Source organism: Python bivittatus, unplaced genomic scaffold (genome assembly GCF_059951505.1).
Source record: "Python bivittatus isolate LINGU-HERP-01145 unplaced genomic scaffold, Pbiv_v1 ctg000530_np1212, whole genome shotgun sequence".
In the NCBI taxonomy this organism is placed as follows: Eukaryota; Metazoa; Chordata; class Lepidosauria; order Squamata; family Pythonidae; genus Python; species Python bivittatus.
The window spans coordinates 11924523-11937210 of NW_028277085.1; positions in this window are offsets into that span (position 1 = coordinate 11924523).

A 12688-nucleotide genomic window follows, 5' to 3' on the forward strand; every position below is an offset into this window, starting at 1 on the left:
GTTTCCATGTGGATTGAAAGTCATCCCTCATAGTTAATGGGGCAAGACCAAGGGAAAAAAAGGTTAGTCTGAGCCAATAGTTGAGTATGGTCACCCATACTCTAGCCTCCACTTTCATGAGGCCTGTCTCTAGTCTCAGGGTGGCATTAGAAACACATTTTGGGACCTGAAGGGCTGATTGTAGAAATTTGGGTTGTACAAGTTCTAATGGTGCAAAATTGGAGAAAGGGCCCAGCTGGGCACCATAAAGAAGTTGTGCTATTGGCTTGGATTCAAATAATTTGAGTGCTGCAGGAATATAGTGGCCACCTTTTGCCTTGAGAAATTTATGGATGGAAGATGAGCTCCTCTGTGCATTTTCAGCAACGTAGTCCCCATGGGCTTTCCTACTGCTGGCAGAATGGCAGAAATACTCCCAGGTATTTGAAAGGGGAAACCTGCTCAATCTTGTGGCTATCTATGCGCCAGGAGTGGCTCTTGGGCCTTTTGGCAAATGCCATAATTTTAGTTTTCTGATAATTGAGTTCTAACTGATCTTCCTTGCAGTACCGTGTTAGTGCTTTCAGTGCTCTTTTAAGGCCAAGAGGTGTTCTTGAAAGTATTGCTGCATCGTCTGCATATAGTAAAACAGAAATGTATCTTCCAGTAAGTTTTGGGGAGTGAAAGTTCATGTTGAGGAGATGGCCCACCATGGAGTTGATATCAAAATTGAATAAGAGTGGTGCCAATATGCAGCCTTGCTTGACGCCTTTCTCATTTCCAATGGTGTTGGTGAGATGGCCCTGGGGGTTACATCTTAGCCTCCCAATACAGAAACTCAGAAGAATTACTTTCTCTCAAAGGTCACATGCTGTGAATCATAAACGATGCTTGTTATTTATGCAGAGATGATAGCCACAACTTAAATGACTTTCAAAAGGTGATTAGACAGAATTCCTAGAGGGAAAGGTTATCAAAATGAATTGGAAAACAAGTCATTTTGCAACTCTTGAGTCAGAGGCAACATGCTTCTAGATACCCATTGCTATGAAGCACAAATAGGAGAATGCAAATGGCTCATGGCTTGCTTTGGACTTTGTAGAAGCATCTAGTTGTCCACATGGCACCAGAATGCTGGATGAGAAAGACTTTTAGTCTGACCCACTAGGACTTTTCTAATGGATGAAGCTTCTTTCTGAAGACGGTGATTGTGTCCTCTCAAATACTCTTAAAGATAATTTTGGGGTTATCAGTGTGGAACACATATGCAGTTTTAATTTGGGCTGTGGGAATGCATCTTGTCATAGTTACTATGAAAGAATGGACTCACAATTCCACCCTCCAAGTCTACTGATCTGTTATAGTCAGACCTAAACTAAAACCATTCTTCCTAACTGTCGAATCATTCTATGAATGAATAAATAACATGGATTAGAACATGCCTTCTAAATTGGCAGCCAAGTGTGGTTAAAGTTGGATTTTGCTTTTCAAGTAACCCTCCCAGGTAACTATTCTAATATGTACTCAGAATACTTGTAACAAAGTACAAATAATAAACTTTATTTACAGTGTGGGTAAGGAAAGGGAATACGAAAACATGAGCATGAAATATATACTTATCCCCTACTCTAATGAAAAAGCAGTTAAAATATGACTATGTAATATCTGACAACTAATAAGCAATAAAACCTGGGTCTTTCTATTCTTCCCTGAAGTCCTTCTGCAGGCACTGTTAGGCTTTGATGTGATATTATGAAAGTTCCTGATTTGGAAAAAGCATTAAGGAGAAACAAGTTCAAGGGCAATATCAAGGAAAAAGCCATAATTCAGGGGCAGGGCACGTGTTTTGCATGTGAGTTTAATTCCTGGCATCTTTAGGAAAGGCTGGGAAAGAATTCTGTCTGAAATCCTCCAGAGCTGCTACCCATGAATGGAGACCTTGCACATAGACCATATTTGATTGTTCAGTGGCAGGTTTAAAGCTTCCATTCCATAAGGTGAGGCCAGATAGATAATGAGCAGTTCCATGGCAAAAATGAAATTGGTTTTAACGTAATTGAAATGTAAATTAAGTATAAAGGTAAGGTCTCTCATTCTCTTGAATCAAGGATCTATGAAGTTTTCTTGACAACGATATGGAAGTGGTTTAACGCTGCCTTCTTCCAGGAGATTTTGTCTTCTCAGTTTAGCCTACGCAACTGAGATTTCCTGATGATCTCCTATTCAAGTGCTAAAGATGTCTGACTCTGTTAAGCTGTCTTTTTTAGTTCAACTGAGAGCTAGTTTGGTGTAGTGGTTAAAGGCACTGGGTTAGAAACCAGGAGACTATGAGTTCTAGTCCTCTCTTAGGCAGGCAAGGATGACTTTGGGCCATTCGCTATCTATCTATCTCAACCCAGCCTCTCATAGGTTTGTTGTTGTGGGGAAAATAGGAGGCAGGAGTACTAGGTACATATGCTGCCTTGAGCTGACAAAAAAATAAAGGTGAGATAAACATCTAATGAATGAATAAATTGGTCACCTGGGTGCAGCCACTTCTGTGAGAAACATTAAATTAAATCAAACATAGTTATTACAGTTTCTCCTCATGTGTTTAATCATTTTATATTTCTGCCACATTAATCACTGCAATCTGACAACATTGTTTGGAGGGGTTTTAGGGATAACGCTGAAGGCTTTGTGTACGTTGGATATAGAAGCACATTTAGAAATGTGTTTTGAATAGATTCATTTCACTATAGCAAGGAAGGGCAGTGGCCATGGTCTGTCGGTTACCCTGGTGCTCACTGTTGATGGTCCATTTTAGGGATGATGGTCCATTTTAGGAAGAAATCTAAATATGGTCTATGCCAGTGCTGCATGCATTTTTGTATCTCTTCCCATACGGGCTAAGTAATTATGCTTCTTTTTAAAATACAAAACAATCCTGATTTGGTTCAGAAACATACATCCCGTATGCAACAGTTCTGCAACTTTCTCTGATGTTTACTATTTTTAATGTACCGCTTCCTAATACTATAACTTTTGTTTTCAGCTTACTTTTTCTTGGCACGTAAATTCCCCATATTTATGCTTTTTAGTATTGTATTTCCAAAATAAATGCTTATATATTTTATAGGCACATTTCCATATATATGCTGTTGTGCAAAATCTGTAAACCAGGAATATCAGACATTACTGAATGCCATGGGTAACTGTCATCTGTGGCATGTGGATAGATTGCACTCAAATTGAAATCCATGGTAGGCTTCTCTTCTATTACATGGCAACTCCAAAGTGCCTACTCTGTCAATTTCTTGTAAGTTTCCAAGCTTGGCATCTCTTTACACAGAGCAGAAGTGGGAACCCTCCAGAAGTTGTAAATTCTCCATGCTGGCGGAGGTTGTAGGGAGTTCTGGTTCAGCAACAGTTGGAGAGTTGCAGGTTTCCCACACTGACATAGAAGATTGCTTCAAACAGAGGGTTGTTTTTTTACAGAGTAGTAAGAAAGCTGGAGAATCCTGCCAAAGATGGATCAGGAGGAACCTACGTCCAAGACATTTGCTAATGGAGATTGGAGATTTGCTAATGCAGATCAGATCAGACAATGGCTCTTTTGCGTATTAGACACATTCATCTATAAATACAGATCTCTGTATAATAGGGTTTCCTCCATCCACTAGAGAAGCAAGTATCTGATCTGCATTGCAGAAGATGCTGCTGTTGTCTCTTTGAGAACAAGCAGATAAGTTAATGTTTAAACATGCATTTTGTTTCCCCTCCATTTGACTTCTTTTCAGTTGGCCTCTGTCTGACCCCCTTTCATCTACCTTTTAACGAACATTCTATGAAGAGCTGAGGAGTGCAGAGTGCATTTGCCGCTTGTCTGCGATTCCCTGTGGACTAGGGCTCACCACACTGCAAGCCACAGAGCCTGGGAATGCTGGGTAAATGGCCTAAAGAGCAACCTAAAAAGCCACAACAGGTTGCTAATGCAAGAAGGAGCAGACACTCAGCTTTCAATGGTTGCCTTCTCTTACCTCCTCCCAACCCTGAAAAGCTTGCTCCTGATGCCCAAACTCCCATTGTTACAGTGAACATTCAGGAAAAGCAGCAGTCTTTTTTGTTACCACAAATCTCTTCCCTTGATCACTTTCCCCTAATCAAGATTTGGGACTGGGGAGGATCACATGCTGCCATTTAGCACACAGATAGAAAAAATGCATTCTTCGTTCTCATACTTGCAAATTTCTTGGCAATCTCAGAAACCACACTGGTGACATGATAAAGATTTCCATCAGCTGGTGGTTTTAGAGTTGCCTTCCTGTGTAGCTTCCTATCTTCCCCATGCCTAGTAGGAGAAGAAGAATCAGGAAAAAATATGATGGATGGTAATAATTTATCTTAATACTGTATAAATATTTTATATTAAAAAAAAGGTATACATTTATTTCAAGGCAGTGGTGTATGAGCACAACTGATAAAACCGAGAACTCATATGACTACCTGTCTCTTTTCCCACCATCTCCGAGTTAATAAAAAATAAAATAAAATATTTTGTAACTACAGAACCATTCCACATAAGAGGAAAAAATATTTTAGCAGAGGAGCCTCCACAGAGAATGCCCATCTCTGTGCCCCCTCCCATCATACTTCATGATAGTTGGGTACCTTCAGCAAAAATTCTCAATTTGCCTGGCTTGGATGGTCAGAATTTACCTGAGGCAAGCTATCTTGAACATACCTAAGCCTCAAGACATATAGAGCTTGTTAGGTCATAACCAGCATGCTGAATTTTACTTAGAAACAAGCTGGTAACCAGTGAAGCTCCTAAAGCAGTAGAGCACAGTGCAGTATTAGACTGACCAATAAGCAGACACAACTGCTACCAGATGAAGTTTTCAAGTGGTCTTCAAGGGTAGTGTAGAGAAACTTATCTTGAGAAGGAGGAGGGAGAGGGAGAATGGTTCTTCAGCCGTGAGAAAATAGAAAGAGACTCTGAAAGTCCCACCTTCACTGTGTTGTCCTTAAAAAGCAACAGTGAAGGTTTTGGATAGTTTTTCAGGAGTCTGTTAATATACCCTACAACAATAAAGTCATGTTTCTGGAATGCCTGTTGTGATTGTTCTTGACCCTGTATACTTTGAAGTACTTAAATGTAGAGTGAGTTACAGTAGTCCAACCAAGAGATGACAAATCATGAGTGACCATACTTAGTTTGTTCTGTTCTATGAAAAGCCGCAGTTGGTGCTGGGCAAAAGTCCTCTTGCCCACAGCTTTCATCTGCTCTTCCGGCAGGGGCTGTGAGTCCAGGAGGACCTCTAGGTTATTGGGCCTGCTGTCTTTGTGGTGGGGGGGGGCGGGGGGAGAAGGCACAGCCTCATAAACAGCCACATTGGTATCACTCAAGAATGGGAAGGCTGTTGAATTAAGAACCACTCTATTTTTGATAATGAAGCTCAAGCTCAGATATTTTGGTCACCTAATGCGAAGAGAGATCTCTTTGGAGAAGACCCTGATGCTGGGAAAGATTGAAGACAAAAGGAGAAGAGGATGGCAGAGGATGAGATGGTTAGATAGCATCACTGAAGCAATGAGCATGAAACTGAGCAAACTGAGGGAGGCAGTGAAGGACAGGAAGGCCTGGCGCAATATGGTTCATGGGGTCACGAAGAGTCGGACACGACTTAACAACTGAACAACTATTTTGCTTAGTTGAGTCTGAATCTGTTTCTCCTGTCCAGGGCCTCATAGCCACTAGGCAGGAATTCCCATTCTGCTTGTGGTAGATGTATAGCTGAGTATCACAATCATATTGCTTATAACTCACCCTGAAGCAATAGATGATCTGCTGCAGTAGCTTCATAGAGATGTTAAACAGGATGGAGAAGAGATTGAGATGTGGAGCACCTGAAGGTTTAACCTCCCTACATCCACAACCACTGAATGGACCTGCCCATTTAGAAGGGAGCAAAAGAACCTCAGCGTGGTACCCCTCACTCCCAGTCCTCACAGGCAGTCTGGAAGGATGCTGTTACTGACAATATCAAAAGCTGCTCTAAGGTCCATTACTACAAGGATGGCCATGCTCCCACTATCCAGGTCTTGTCATAAGGCATTGGTGAATGTGACCAATGCAGTATTGTTCCATGGCCAGACTTGAATCTTGATTGCCAAGAGTCCAGATAATCCACTTCTTGAAGAGTCCTTTGTAATTGTCATTCCACCACTTTCTCCAAAATCTTCCCCAGAAAGGGGAGGTTGGATATAAGGCATTATCACTCTCTCTCTCTCTCTCTGTCTCTCTGTATCTGACAAGCCCCTTAAGGAGAGGGTGAACCAAATATTGTTTCAAGAACCTTTCTTCAAAGTGAATTGAGTCCAACTTAAAATAGAGTCAGATTTCTTCAACTCAGGTGAAGTAGAAGTTCTCTCTTTTTGAGTTCTTCCATATCCCTGTTTTATCTTTACCTAATTTCTTTTTGATCTTAGTGTTATTAGTGATATGTGCCTTAATAATATCTATAGCTTCCTTTACCTTACGTTTATGTGTTGTACAAATTTGTGTTTGCATTGATTTTTGTTATTGTTTGGGCAAGATTTCTTTTATCTAATAATTTTATAAATGATTATCAACCATACTGGTCACTACTTATATTTTAAGGCAAACTTCCTGACTTGCAGTATCATTCTAGCTTAGTGTCTACTACTATAATGTACAACTCCCAAGTATTCTATTTGGCTTTCCCTTTAAATTTTATTTTCACAGGTTCCATCATTTTTTAGAAATGTCCTCTTTTGAATTTAAATGTGATTCTGTACATTTCCCACTTACTCAGTCAATTAAATTTGATAGAACCAGGATCACTATTTCCAATTAGTTCAATGACATTCACGTCTTGCACTAAACCTTAAACATCTTTTAGGAATAAAACCAGGGTGAACCCCACTCTGGTTGTTTCTATGACTGTTTTAAGACACAATCCTTTAGAATATTTAGAAATTATATGTATCAGAAGTGACCAGAATATCTATTTATCCATTCCATGAGAAAACTATTAAAGTAGCCCATTACAGCAATGCTTTCTCTTTTGGGTGCCTCCCTGATTTCATTCTTTATCTTTTGTTACAATGAATTTTTCCATCAGCTACCAAAGGTTGCTACCCATGCAAATGTAATATATTTTCAGGACTAAAATACTTCAAAAACATGATATTGTTGCCCTTGTGAATTCAGTGGAAGAGTCTGCCCCTTTTGAGATTTCTATTTCCTTCAATATTGTGGTCATTTTTGTTATTCCAGTGAATAACATCCTCAGTTCTAATATATCAGTCCTTGTCATTCCCACAGAGCAGAGGTAGCCTTTGAACCCTTTCTTATGTGACCCCTATCATGACTTTTGAAAATAGTTGGCATGGTTTCCCACCAATTTGAGAATAAAATAGTAGTTAAGCTTTAACATAGGTTTAAGGAAATTTTTAAAAAGGTAAAACTGCCACCCCTGCTAAAATTCGAAGAAAACTCAAAACCTCAGTCCTGTCTGTGAGGTTTGCCCCGTTCGACAGAGAAACTCTCGTGACACGTGTGGTTCACAAAGAAGGTTTACTCATGCGTAACGTAGTAGTCACAAGCAAAGCCAGGACTGGCTTGGTACAATTGCATCACTTGTTATATTCCCCCCTTCCCACGCTTTTTCCCGCCCCGCGATCACGTTGCAGCTGCGGATTATTGGCCCCCCAATAATCCCCCTTGATTGTTCATGATGGCAGGATCGGTCAGAGTCCATTGTCCTTGATCTCCAGTCCCCCTCCGGCTGGGTTGGTTCCTCCCCGCTACGTGCAAGCCCGCGGGTACTGTGCTGCGTTGCGATCTTGTTTCGCTGCCTGCGGCCCCGTTCCTTGCTGGCTCGCGCCGTTATCAGTTTATAGTTAAAAACTTCCGCTGCGGTTTTCCTGTTTGGCTGGGCGCAGGTGGCCCGTTAATTAGCGGCGCTTTCGGTTCCTCTTTTCCCCGCTAGCTACCGCCGGTGGATTCCGCGTGGTCTGGCTGCGAGCTTCCCTGCAGCCCCGTGCTTCCCTGAAGCCTCGTGCTGACCGAACCTGACATGCCGCCCCCCTGAAGACAACTCCCCCCCCCGGCTCTACTTCGGCTTCCCGGGGTATTTATTGTAAAAGTCCCGCACTAGGTCCAGCGCCCTTATGTGGGTTTTACTCACCCATTCGCTGTGGGACTTGGGGAAATGTTTCCATTGCACTAGGAGCTGGGTCTGCCCCTTGTGCCTCCGGGCGTCCAGTATCCGGTTGATTTCGAAGTGCTGCTCCCCCCCGACCATGATGGGTGGTGGCACTCCCTCTGCCTTGTGCCAGGCGTTCCCCGGCTGGTGCAGCTTTAGCAGGCTGCAATGGAACACCGGGTGGATCTTCCCGAGGCTTTTCAGGAGCGTCAGCCTGACGGTCACCAGATTGATGATCTCTGCAATGGGGAACGGCCCCACAAACCTCGGGCTGAGTTTTTTCGATGCCTGGTGCGTCTTTAGGTTTTTGGTTGACAGATACACCTGGTCCCCCACTTTCCATTTCTCCTCGGGGAGCCTCTTGCGGTCCGCGTGTTTCTTGTAGTCGGCTTTGGCTCTTTGCAATGCCGCGTGCGCCGCTCGCCGGGTCGCGTCGATTTGGGCGAACCAGGCGTCCAGGGAGTTGATCTGGGATTCCGGCTGAGGCAACTCCGGCATGGGGACGAAGTCTCTCCCGGTGGCTACTTTGAACGGAGACAACCCAGTACTCTTGTGGACGGCGTTGTTGTATGCCACTTCCGCGAATGGTAGTAGCTCCGCCCAATCGTCCTGTTGGTGCCCCACGTAGCAGCGCAGGTACTGTTCAAGCCCCCCGTTCAGGCGTTCCGTGGCTCCGTCCGTCTGCGGATGTGCCGCGGAAGAAAGGGCTTGTTTCGTCCCCACCCGCTTCAGGAACTCCCTCCAGAACCGCACGATGAAGTTGCCGCCCCGATCGCTGACGATCCGTCGGGGCGCGCCGTGTAGTCGGTAAACATGTTGCACGAACAGTCTCGCCAACCCCTCGGCCGTGGGGACTCGCCGGCACGCTACAAAGTGCGCTTGTTTGGAGAATAAGTCCGTAACCACCCAAATGGCGGTCTTCCCCTTACTCTCCGGGAGCTCCACTATGAAGTCCATGGCGATCTCTTGCCATGGGCCGTCGGGTTCCGCTACCGACTGGAGTAGCCCTCTAGGTTTGCCTTTAGCCCCTTTCGCCGTCGCGCACACCGGGCAACCCCCCGAGTACGCCTCCACGTCCTTCCGGAGCGTGGGCCACCAAAACTGCCGCCGGATTAAGTGGAGCGTCTTCACGAAGCCGTAATGCCCGCGCTCCGACTGTCGTGGGCTCTTTCCATGACCTCCCGTCGGCAACCCTCAGGCACGTACAGCTTTCCTTCGTACCACCACAACCCCTCTTGGCTGGTTAGCGCCTCTCGGTTCTGCTTGAGCCAAGCGTCCCGCTCCGCCGCCTCCGCGAACCCTTGCCTTACTTCAGGCGCCGCGTCCCGTCGCTCCCCCTTGGTCTGGCTTTGGGTCACCGCCTTTGCAGCCAGTCTGCTGGCCGGGATGATGGAGTCCACGATCTCCTCCCATAGGCTGGCGTGCTGGGGCATGCGAGACAGTCCATCTGCTAGGAAGTTGCGCTTCCCGGGGATGTGTTTTAGGGTGAACCTGAACCTCCCGAAGAATTGGGACCACCGCGCCTATTTGGGGGATAGCTTACGCGGGGTCTTCAGGGCCTCGAGGTTCTTATGGTCCGTCCACACCTCGAACGGTTCAGCTGCCCCCTCCAGTATATGCCTCCACGTGGCCAGTGCCCACTTGACCGCGTACGCCTCTTTCTCCCACACCATCCACCTCCTCTCCGTCTCGGTGAATTTGCGGGAGGCGTAGGCGCATGGGTGGATGGGCCCCTCCGGGCTGGGCTGGAGCAGGACTGCCCCCGTTGCCACGTCTGACGCATCTACTTGGATTATAAACTGCCGGTCCGGGTCGGGATGGCGCAGGATCAGCTCCGCTGTGAACCGCCGTTTTAGCTCCTCAAACGCCCCCTGGCATTCTGCAGTCCACACAAGTGCCATGCTGGGCTTGGGGGGTTACCCAGTGCCCTTGGTTTTTAGCAGGTCGGTTAGGGGAAGGGCGATTTGGGCGAAGTTCGGGATAAACTGTCTATAGAAGTTCGCAAACCCTAGGAAGCTTTGGAGTTGCCTCCGGGTTCGCGGCGCTTCCCAGCCCAGGACATCCCTTACTTTTGCCGGGTCCATCTCGATTCCCCGGCTGGATATTCGGTAGCCGAGGTAGTCTAGTTGCTCTCGATGGAACTCGCATTTCGAGAGCTTTGCGTACAGCTGTGCCTTCAGCAGTCTCTGGAGCACCGTGCGCACCAGGCTCACGTGCTCCGCCAGGGTCTCGGTGTAGATGAGGATGTCGTCCAGGTAGACCAGGACGCCCCGGTAGAGTAGGTCGTGCAGCACCTCATTTATTAGCTGCATGAATACCCCTGGGGCCCCTTTTAATCCGAACGGCATCACGGAAAACTGGTAGCTTCCGAGCGGCGTGTTGAACGCCGTCTTCCACTCATCTTTTGCGCGGATCCTGACTCTGAAGTAAGCTTCGCGCAAGTCCAGTTTTGTGAACACCCTCCCCTTAGATAGATGCGACATCAAGTCCTTCATCAGGGGGAGGGGGTATTTGTATTCCGTGCTGATTGCGTTCAGCCCCCGGTAGTCCATGCACATTCGGAGCGAGCCATCCTTCTTCTCCCGGAATAGCACCGGGGCCGCTAATGGTGACTTCGCGGGTTGGATGAATCCCTGCGCTAGGTTCTTGTCTATGAACTCCCGCAAGGCCCCCATCTCCCTTCTTGACAGGGAGTACATTTTCGGCTTAGGCAGGGTCGCTCCTGGCTCTAACTCGATGGCGCAATCACTGGGCCGGTGTGGTGGGAGCTGGTCGGACTCCTTCTCCCCGAACGCTGCCGCCAGGTCTCGATACTGCCTCGGGATTCCGCCGCCCGTCGTGGGTTCCCCGGGCCCGGCCTCTTGCTTTGCGATCGTCTCGTCAGTCGCCGCCGCCTCCCCACGCCTCGGGATCGTGGCGGGTCTCCGGGGTCCCGGCGCTGCCGCTGCTGCCGTTGCCGCCCGGGTCTCAGGCTCCATCTGCTCTCGCCCCGTCTCCCGGTGTACCGGACCCTCCACTTGCCCGCCGGTGGTTGCGGCCACCTCCGTCTCCACGGCTCGGTCCCCTCTGCTCTCGCACCTTGCTGGTCTGTCGACCCCGAACCGCACTGCCTCCGCCGTCCAGTCGACTCGTGGGTTCCGCCGCTGCAGCCACGCCAAGCCGAGTACCACCGCGTAGTCGGCCACCGGGACCACCACAAATCTCAGTTCTTCCCGGTGGCTCCCGATCGTCATCTGGACCGGCTCGGTGTAATACTGAGCTGGCCCCCCCCCTGCCAGCGTGCCATCTAGCTGGCTGAATGAAATGGGGTCCCGGAGGCGCCTCAGCTGTAGTCCGAGCCCCGAGACCACCGCTGGGTGCATCAAGCAGTGGGTGCAGCCTGAATCCAGTAGCGCCCGCAGCTGTGCCTCCCCTCCGGATCTCACCCCCCGGATGTGTATTCTCACCCGGAACGGTGGGCAGTCCTCATCTCCTATTGGGTCCGCGCGTCTCGACTCCCCTGCTCGCACTGGGACGCCGTTCAGTGCGAGCGCGCCTCGTTTCCCGCCGGCTCCGAGTCCTCTCCGGAGGACGCCGTCTCCGGGGTCGACCACCCCCCGCGTCCTTTCTCGGTCACCGTCGCCACTGCCCCCTTCCGCGGTCGGTCGCCGGTCCTTTTCCCGGTCGCACGCGGGGGCTTGACTTTGGGCCGTGGTGGGGCTCCTTCCCGCTCTGTCGGGCACTGCGCCGCTCGGTGGCCTCTGCCTCCGCACCGGAAGCACAGGTTTGGGGCTCTGGTCGCCTCTCGCCCCCCGGTGGACTGCCGCCGACTGCTCCGCCTCTCCTCGGGGGTTCTCTCCCTCGGCTGGTCCCTCGTCTGGTCCCGTCGTCTCGCGCTCTGTTGGATCTGCCGCCATGCCGATTCCGCCGTTCCGGCCAGCCAGATCCAATCCTTCACTGTGGGCGGGTCGTCCCGTCCCAGTGCCCGCTCCAGGATCTCTGGGTTGAGCCCCCTCTTAAAATACTTCACCTTCAGGGACTCCGGCCAGTCCGTGAGCTTCTCTGCCAATCTCCGGAACTCCAGGGCATACTCCGATACCGATTTGCCCCGCTGTCTGAACTGCAGGATGTCGTCCTCCGCCCGCTTGGCGCTCAATGTGTCCTCGAATCTGTCCCGGAGCGCCTGCATGAAGTCCGGGAAACTCTGTAGCTCCGCCGCGTTGGCATCGTACAGTCCGATCACCCAGCTAGCTGCTTGGCCATCTAGCAGCTCGGCCACGTAGGATACTCTGTCCTCGTCTCTAGCGAATAGGTGACCACCCCTCTGCATGAACCCCCTGACGTGCGTCAGAAAGTGCGGCAGCTGTTCGGGGTCCCCTGAGAACTTCCCCGTGATACCTCGAAGTCTCAGGGCGTCTGCTGCCCGTTGGTCCTCCGACCGGGGCGCCGTGGGTGGTGCCGGCGGGGGTGCCGGGCTGCCACCCCTGTTGCTCGCCCCATCGCTCACCGCCGGTGGT